This window comes from Chinchilla lanigera, unplaced genomic scaffold, assembly GCF_000276665.1.
Source record: "Chinchilla lanigera isolate Chin_1 unplaced genomic scaffold, ChiLan1.0 scaffold00031, whole genome shotgun sequence".
In the NCBI taxonomy this organism is placed as follows: domain Eukaryota; kingdom Metazoa; phylum Chordata; class Mammalia; order Rodentia; family Chinchillidae; genus Chinchilla; species Chinchilla lanigera.
The window spans coordinates 8,530,800-8,540,526 of NW_004955432.1; positions in this window are offsets into that span (position 1 = coordinate 8,530,800).

A 9,727-nucleotide genomic window follows, 5' to 3' on the forward strand; every position below is an offset into this window, starting at 1 on the left:
AACTAATCGAGTTGGAGGAGGAGTCACTGACCACAACTCTATGACTAACTTTAAAACAAAACAACAAGCGCCCCCTGCCACACCCAGCCTGTCTTATTAAGTCTTGCTTTATTTCCTTTGGCTGTCTTAATGAGCATCTCCAGAGATGAAGAACACGATGGTGCCTCACTATGATGTACATCATTGCCAGAAACACTCAGATGACATGTAGTGATTCTTAACATTTAACTTCTGATCTTACAGTAGGGAAAATGCACTTTTCCTTATACCGGAGTTGTGAGCTCTTCATGTATGGGTTGCGATATAAGAAGAAGTCAAGGCATTGCTACAATTATTCCCAGTCATCACCCAAATCTCATCCTTGCTCATGCACCAGAGACAGAGTGTGGTAGAGCACACTGGTCTGCTTGCCTGTGAGCTTTCAGGTGGTAGAGAGATGTTTTCTCTTTCGGTACACATTCTGCGTGCCCACTCTTGGCAATAACATGGCTCATGGACCCATGCATGAACAGGAAAGGAGATATGGAATGCTCACATTTCTTCCATAAAACAGCCCTGCTCTAGCATTCTGAGAGTCAGGATTTCACCTTGGGTGAGACATGTGAAGGTTGTCTTTGAAAGAGATTGGGTTTATTCTCCATGATCTCCTAGGCAGAACTCCAAAGAGCGTAGCTCCACTGAGTGTGGTACAGATCTGTCTGACAGGAGCTTCCAAGGGCAAAAGGGCTGTCTCTGGAAGGACTGCAGAAGGCTTTACTCAACCAGACATTTGGTTCCCACCTCATGGAGAAGCTGAGGAGAGTCTCTGGAAACACAGTGGGAAATGGCTAGATGACTATGAACATTTCTCTCTTCTTCAAACATGTAAGAAGCTTCAATATAAATGAATCTGGGAGTATGTTAGAAAAGAAGGCAGATTCTTCCTTGCTTAAAATAGGTTTTGTAGGGTCTTCATGAGCGGGCTACGGAACATCCAGGTGATATTGACCATGAATCAAAGGAAGCTCTCTCAACAAAAAAATATACACATTGCCAGAGTAAGCAGGCAGGAGTCTGGATATACGATCCCAGATCCACATAGCATTTGACACACTCTGAACAGCATCTAGAACTATTTTTATCAGGCATTCTAAGTTGCCTGCTGAGCACAGACCTGTCTTGTAGAGATTGGAAGAGTTGTAGATGCTGGAAGAGTGACAGGATGTTTATGATCCAAAAGGAAAGTAATATACATGGAGAGACATTTGTACTAACCAAACACTTAAGATCAACAGGGAGAAAAACATAAAAATATTCAAACACAAAAGAAAAGAGAGTAATTGAGGAGGATCCCAGCTGTAACTGGGGTTGCTGGGCTTCCTTGGATCCCTTTCATGCTTGTGTTAAGTGTTCTAAAAGTGTGAACTTATAATGATACAACCCATGCCCCATTGTCATTCGTCTCCTGGAAGTAGTCAGGGTTTGGGGAGGGTGGAATGAGAAAAACTTTGTTTTTAGTGGGGCCTTTACTTTCATCCCACAATGTCTCAGTGACAATAGCTCATGGGAATTCTAAACTTCACTTTGCAGGTGTCTTTTTCTTCTTCCTTCACTGCTGCTTGACTGATACTTTGTCTTCGGTTTCCCATAGACTGGCTGAGAGGGCAACTATGGGACACACAGGGAAAGGCACACAGGGGGACAAAAGAAGAAAACAGATTTCCCATCTCAACCTAAAAGCTGTACCACTAATTCTTACTGTCCTGATGATGCTAAACCTCACAATGCCAGGGGAGGAACCCAGAGGATGCCAGCATTTCCTGCTACCTCCAGGCCCTGTGTGTTTCTATCTGACTGTGTCAAACACACATGCACAAAAAAATTTTAAAAACATGGGTACACACAAACACATATACACACACATTTCACATTCAGGCTTGGGAAAAATTATGCTTTGTCAATTCTCATTCAAGCCAAATACAAGAGAACATATTTCCAATGTGAAAATGACTGCTTAATTTTATTGACTTTTAGGTCAAACATAGAAAAATACCAATTCTACTGGGTTTGTGCCCCAGAGAGAAGCATGAGAAGGAAGGAAGGTGTAAACCGGAGGAACTCTTGACAAACAATTTCAATGGAGCTTTGTACTTTCAAAGCAGTTTTAAATCGTGGAGTAGCCCACCCAGCTTTTCTGGAAAAGTAGGTCAGCACAATATTTTCACAGGTGAGGAAACTGAGATACAGTGTTCAGTGACTCACCCAAGATTGGCTAGGAAAGAAACAAACTTGAGGATTTCCTCCCAGAAACTTGTTTGCTAGGCTGCCTTTTTCCCAGAAAAAGCAAAATATAAGCATTTAATCACTTCGCTTTTATAGTTTTTATGCTAACTCTGCTAAAACATTGCTGCTGCAGCCCAAGAAGTCTCCAGGTGATAGCAAACTAGGGGGGAAGGTGCGTTGCTGGTGGTCACCCTTCAATCTTGTCTGTAGTTCACACATTCTGTTCTAGGGATGTGGTGACCAGTGAATTTGCTGGAGAATCAGGAGGCCCGGATTTTCAGATTAGGCTTCAGGACTACTGCAAAAGTCACTTAAACTTTCTGAGACTTCCTTTTTCGTCTTCAAAATAAAGAGAATAATTTTTAAATTTTTTCATTGAAGAAGACATAAAAACATAAAATAGTTAAATCTCCCATAATTCTACTCTACCTTTTGAAGTGTATTAAAAAGAAGTAGCAGTGTCTCATCTCTAGCCTTTTTTTATTTCCCAGAGTTTCATACGTATCATCCTAGGCTCAAAAAAAGTCACATATGTGTGTGTATATACACACACGTGTGCAAAATACATACTCTGAAATTTTTTTAAAAGTTGATCATGTTGTATATGCTCTTCTACAATTTCTATTTTTACTGAATAATATGATCATTCTAGTTCACTTTGACCTCACTGTAATGGTTGTAAAATACTCCATGGCATGGATATTACATGATTTGTTCATCAATTTCTTCTTTGATTTTCATGAGGTCCCAAACAAGAAAATATTGAGAAAGTCATTCATATATCATAAGGCATAATTTAAATATAGTACATTACTTGGATTAGCAGCCCAATATATATGACATAACTGCACTGGTTTTAATTTTCAAGTTTAAACGTAAACACTGTGCAAATGAATAGAAAGAGAACTAATACGCTGTCTGCCATGCAGAATCACCATTATTATTTGAAAATATGACTTATTCTTGGATTTAGAAAGAACTATTGACAATTTTAAATGTATAATGCGTCATCTAATGTGCACTCCCATGGAGGAAATTCCATTTTTAGATGAGGAGTAACTTATATTTATTCAGCTGATATCTTATATTCTAAAATAAAAATTTTAAATGACTTGTTCCAGGAAGTAAACTGAATTAAAGGTTAAAAACTATAAAGTGAGGGCTGGGGATTTAGCTCAGCGGCAAAAGCGCCTGCCTGGCAAGCGCAAGGTCGTGAGTTCGGTTCCCGGTACCGGAGAAAAACAAAAAAAAACAAAACAAACAAACAAACAAAAAAAAAACTATAAAGTGAAATGTGTGGAAAGAAAGATATATTGATGTGATCTGATACATGGAAAAAAGGTGAGCTTTTTGGTTTTTGTTTTGTATGTGTGCTTCTGTTATATTTGTTTTATTTTTGTTTTAAATTACACTTGAAATAGAAATAGAGGACTAGCAGATCTTTTGTCAGGAGACAGTAATTGTAATACACACAATTGGAAACTGAATTTTCTATCCATTATGTGCTACTTACAAATTCAAAATTCTCATCTGTGTACTTAGGTCCTACAGCCAGCTTGTTGGAAGACTATATGGGTCTTGTCTTTATTTCCAAGTTTTTCATACCCACTAATTAACATAATTAAGGGATCGTTCTCCATTTTACCTAAGGAAACACAAGAGGGAGTACACAGTGAATTTGCCTTACTCTGGTGATTTGATTTTGTGAAAGTAGTGACAGCTCATGTGACCATCTTCAAGATAGATTTAGGATGTATAGTTTGCAATTTCCCCCCAGAACAACAAACAAACAAACAAACAAAAAGTCAACTGCAATCCTCTTTTAAATTCAAAGGTCAGAAGATCAAGGTTTAAAGGCCGGAGGTCTCTGCTATTATCTACCACTGTATAAGAGTACGAAATCACCAGCTGCCCGCTGGATCTCTGAGGATATGCGCCCACATGGAAGGAGAGTCACAAATGCTGCCACAAACCTAGACCACCAGCAGCCAGCCTGTGGACAGAGCCAGCTGAAAGTCACGGTGGTTCTCTTCCATGTCACACATGGTGGGTACCGTTCACAAGCATAGCCATGGTCACAGCCACATATATTCGACAGGAAATTTCCTCACATGCTATTTCTACACATTCACTTTGTGTCACAGTCAGGAAAACACGCCAGAATGGGAGAAAGTGACACAACACTGGGATAATCCCTTCTGATATGCAAATCTCTGGCACACTGTTCACAATTGATCGTGATCCACCAGTGTATTTCAATATGGTAACTCAGAATACCTAGACGAGGTCACTGTCCAAGTCTCTTTCATATCTGAATTCCAAATCCCAGCACACAGATAAGCATTTTATCAACACGTAGGATTTTTATCACATAGGATTTTTATCAACCAGGGTAATTTTTTACAGAAAGCTCCAGGAGGATGACTCCCAAATGAATTTTTCTCTCCCACACATGAAAGCCAACTTTTCCTAACAGGTGGCCTAAATAAAACATCCCTCTGCCTCCCAGCCCTGTCTACAAACTCCACATTTTTTTTTTCCTTCTAGATAAATTTGCCTTTTTATGAAATGGTCACAGACAATAGGTGGAAATGCAGTTGTAGCTAAAAGTGAATCCAAGGAAACGCTGACCGAGGATCCAAGGAAGCCAACAAAGCCAAGTTGCAAGTATTTGAACATCAAGTGCCCCGGTCCTGGTCACTTTCCTCTGCTTGGTTCTGGTTCTTCACAGATAGTATAGAATAGATAGAACCGGAACCAGATTCAGCACTAAGAATGTCCCTCTGATAGTTTTTCTCACCCTGGAAGGGGGCAAAAGTGAAGTTCTTTTCAATGATCCCCCCCCAAGCACTTTTTTACATTTGGTGGACATTTACACCTCTCCTGCTAAACACTGACCTCTACACTCAGGTGCTTGCACATGCCAGGGAAGCATCACTAAATGCTACTGTTTACTGAGCTGTTGATTTTGCACGGATGGAGGCACTGTGGTAACGGTCCATTGAGCTCATCATCACGTAAGAATAGGTTACACTCACGTGACTCTCTCTCTGGAAAGTTCTGAACTCAACCATGTGTTTATGAAATGCGAAGGTCGTAAAAATGTTGTGCATATAAATGAAGTAATGCAATTATCATTTGTTAAGGATGCAAGAATATGACTGTAACGTGTAAAGTGTTAATGAATAAAATACGTTTTAACTTGCTCAAAATTATTTGCCTGCCTCTTAAATGCAATACGTGCAGCTAAAACAAGACGTAGTGCTGGAGGAGTGTGGAAAGGCAGAAACTGAAACAGAAGAGAAAAAAAAGCCAGAAGCCAAACAGGCAAGTTCAGCACGCTGCCCATCCACACTGGCTGTCAATATCGTTCAGATTATCAGGGTCATTGCCAAATATCCAGTTTACTTCAAGCTATGTAGTTGGAGCTTGTGTCAAAATTAGATGCATATAAATGGTTCTCCTGATGTTATCTTCAAATTAATCTCCTTTCCAGAAGAAGGCTATTAAAGCAGCTTCTACAGTAGCAGCAATCTTTCCAACTCAAGTAAAATAGCTTAAATGGGTAATGAGCCCCACTCTCTGCAGAAGCTGATGTTTATTACCCCCCTGAGGCAAAGATGCCTTCTGTTCCTGAAGGCGACACAGGTCGGGGGGAAGACATAGCGAGGGGGAAGATGAGCTTCCCCCACCTTTCCCACTTCAGGCAACAGGGGATTGTGAATAAGCAACTGCATGGGTGACCTTGGAGCTTTCAGCCTGTCAGACCAGCTCACACTCGCTACATCTACGTTCTTTTCAATCTCTAGCCCACCCTCCTGCTCACACACCTGTCTTTGTATTCTACTCGCAAAGAAACATCAGAGACACCACCCAGGAAGCTTTCGTTTCCCCTGTCATGCTTACAAGCCATTCATCAGCAAGCATCCCCTCTTTCCTCTACTGTCTGGGGAAGACCCCTTCCCCCAGGCTTTGGAGCCCATCCAGCAGGGCTTCCCAAGGCCTCTATATCATTCTTGAATACAAACTCCCTTTTTGCTGCTCTAGCATCAACTGACTCCCTAATACTGTAGAGTTCCCACTGACATTAAATATCCAAAATATCATGTTACCAGTGTAGGCTTTGTAGATAAAATACCGAACATCCAGTCAGACTTGAATTTCAGATAAACAACAGATATTGTTTGGTATAGTTACGTGCCAAATATTGTATGGGATATAGTTATATTGAAAAGGTACATGTTGTTTTTCTGAAATTCATAGCTAAGTGGTGTCCTCTACCTTTATCTGCTAAATCTCAAAACCATGCATCACAGTAGTCTTTCTTATCATGACCACCCATCATATAAAAAGCATTCTTCCCCATTGAAACATATTTTTGTTGCTTCTTTTATTTGTCTTCAGATATCACCATTCAGCATCCTATAGTGTTATATATTGTTTATTGTCTATGTCCCTCTACCCCCCCCCCGTTAGCATGATCCATGTGAACAAGGACTTTCAAAACTTCTGCTCCACCCCCATTCCTAAACAGTGTCTTGCACTAGATAAGCAATGGATAAATACTTGTGCAATAAATGCTCGAGTCTCATTTTAAAACCACTGTCATGCAACTGCATAATCTCCCTAAATCTACTTTTTCATCTCTCCCCTGCTTCGGAACCTGATTTCTAGAGCGGTCTTAATACTGTACTCACTGTCCCTATTAACTTGCCTTTCAGTTCCTCTCTTTCCAGACCAGTATGGCTCTGTTGTTTTAACTCTACCAAAACAGCTGTAGCTAATGTCATCAATGACCCCCAGGCAGTCAAATCACACAGACGTTTTGCACTCCCATCCAGTCAGTAAGATTTGATGCTTTTGAGCACTGTCTACATCATGAAGTGAGCTCTTGTTCTCTGACTCTCCACCACTCCCGATAGTCGTATAATCATTGTTTCTTAGTATCCCTTGCCAGTCCATCTTTCTCTGGCTGGCCATTAAAATCTGGAGTTAGCATTAGTCCTTCTTCTCTCTTCACTCTGTGTTCTCTCTTCAGGTAATTTCATCTATGCTGCTTGCCTCAAGGACCACTTATTTGCTGATGACTCCCAAATTTGTACATTTGGTCCAGATTCCCCTCTGAGTTCCAGACCTACATACAATTACTTGTTTGACTGCTCCACCAGATGCTCTGAGACTGACTCTTTCTCTAATCTCGATCCTCTTCTATCATTCTACATCTCAGTGCAACCTCATCCAACTACAGAATAAGTCAGAGAACTAACAGTCATCCTCAACATCTGTAAATCTCAAATATCTCTCGTATCCATTCATTTCTTCTTGTCTCCATAGTCACCAAGTACACAAGAATGTTACCTCTTGGTAGACCACTACAAAAACATTAATCAAAAAGGCTACACTCACTGACTCAAATCTCCAACCAATCTGTTCTCCACATTTACAACTACTGTGATCGTTACATCCATTGAAAATTCTCTGGACTTAGGAGACCCCAACATCATGTCTTTTCTAGTTCTCTCTCTCTCTCCTCTCTCTCTGTCTCTCTGTGTCTCTCTCTCCCTATCTCTCTCTTTCTCTCTCCTCTCTCTCTGTCTCTCTCTGTCTCTGTGTCTCTCTCTGTGTTTTTCTCTCTGTTTCTTTCTCTCTCTCTGTCTCTCTCTGTCTCTTTCTCTCTGTCTCTCTCTCTTCTCTATTGCAACAACACTGGCCAGGAGTTGGTTTCTTCAATCTAACTATATATTTAAGAGGACTAGATGAGAAATTGATCACAAAACAGCTCGTTTATGAAAATACAACACTGAGATATAAAGTTACAGGTGAAAATCTGTCATCTGTCAAAATTGTCATATAGAATTTAGGGCTGACTGGTTCATGACATATGATCTCATCTACTTCTGTCCTTCCAAATTAGGAAACCAGAAAAGGAAAGTTCAGAGACACAGCAGTTCTGAGGCAGAGTGGGAGTCCCTGAATCCAAAGTAGTGCTTCTTGCCTCAGCTGAAGAAGGCAGAGAATTGCTGTAGCTCTGCAGGCATAAAGGAGCAGCTCAGAAGGCGGAAGACGCAGAAGAGTAGGGGTTAAAGACCTCCACTGATCAATGAGCAAACATACTCATGGGAAAACAAGTGAGCCTTCAGACACACGAATCAGAAAATTTGTCAATGAACTTCTCAGCCAGGCTCAACTGTACTCTACAGATAGTGCCAGCTTAATAATCAGTGGATATGCACGGGGCAAGGCTTGTAGACTTGGTGGACAACTTCCAAGGACAAAAGGATCAGGTAAGTCCTGATCAAACTACCAAACAAGAGTCTTTCTTCCATGAGTCCACTACTAGTTATGAACAGGGCTTTTCACATAGGCTCCTTTCCCTCTTCCATGAGTCCTAAAAGTAATCAACTTGGTGCCCAATGAAAAATTTAAAAATGGGTCCAATACATTCCACGCAGCACTATTTCCTGACAATTAGGCAAAAGTATCTATCATCTGCAATATCCTAGACTATTTCCTTTCAAAGGAAATCCTGAGCTCCTAAGCACAATTCATACTTTGAAACTAAAGCTGTCATTCAATAGCCAAGGGAAGCTTTCTGGAGCACTCTTCTCTGGAGATCAAGAGAGGCTGAGTAAACACCCTGTGTGTACTTATCACTATGGGCACTGAAGTGTAAATGATTGTGAAAGTTGTCTTTTGGTGTCAAAAGACCTGACAAGATTCTTTTCCAAATGGGATTCCAATTATTAGTAAATTTGTTGAGCTGAGAGGCACTCTTTATCAGCTGTAAGTATTTTTAATTGGTTTCCAGGGAACACCTGTGTTAGGGTTGCACTCATCAAAGGTGATAAACAACTTAATTATCCCACCAGAACCATTAGGAAAAAGTATCACTGTTGGTGCGTTTTCTTTGATGCCTTCTTTTGAAATGCCATCCTGCTACTATTGTGGGGCTATTTGTAGTTTGTTTCCTGGAGCTTTGATGTGCCCTTCATAAATAGAAAAGTCTGTTAGAAGTAGATTAATGACATTAATAAAATTTGCACTGGTCAAATGTATCTTAAGCTACCATTGGGCATAGCTTTTCCTTGAGGAAGCAGTGAATTATACAGAACCCTAAAACCTTGAGAGAATCTTACAGGATGGGGGTGAAAGCTTATGAAGAGATCAGGTTTGTGTATACCACCATTTCTTTATTATGGTGGTTTCCAAGAAAGTGATGTACTCACCCTGAAAAGTTGTGACAGGGAGCAAAAAGACTTTTGTATTTGCTTATTTCCAGACATTGCCTTTAATTTTTTTTTCATGAAGATAAACTGAGTTATGGAGGCAGAGCACAACAGTTGTTAGTGGATGTCTTTTCTTTCTTAAGATTTCACCTTTGGATCACAGAGATTTCTTCACCTTCTTAAATCCTTTATTCCAATAAACTGTCCTGGAAGGAGGTGTTAAAAGTCTGTGTTTCTGT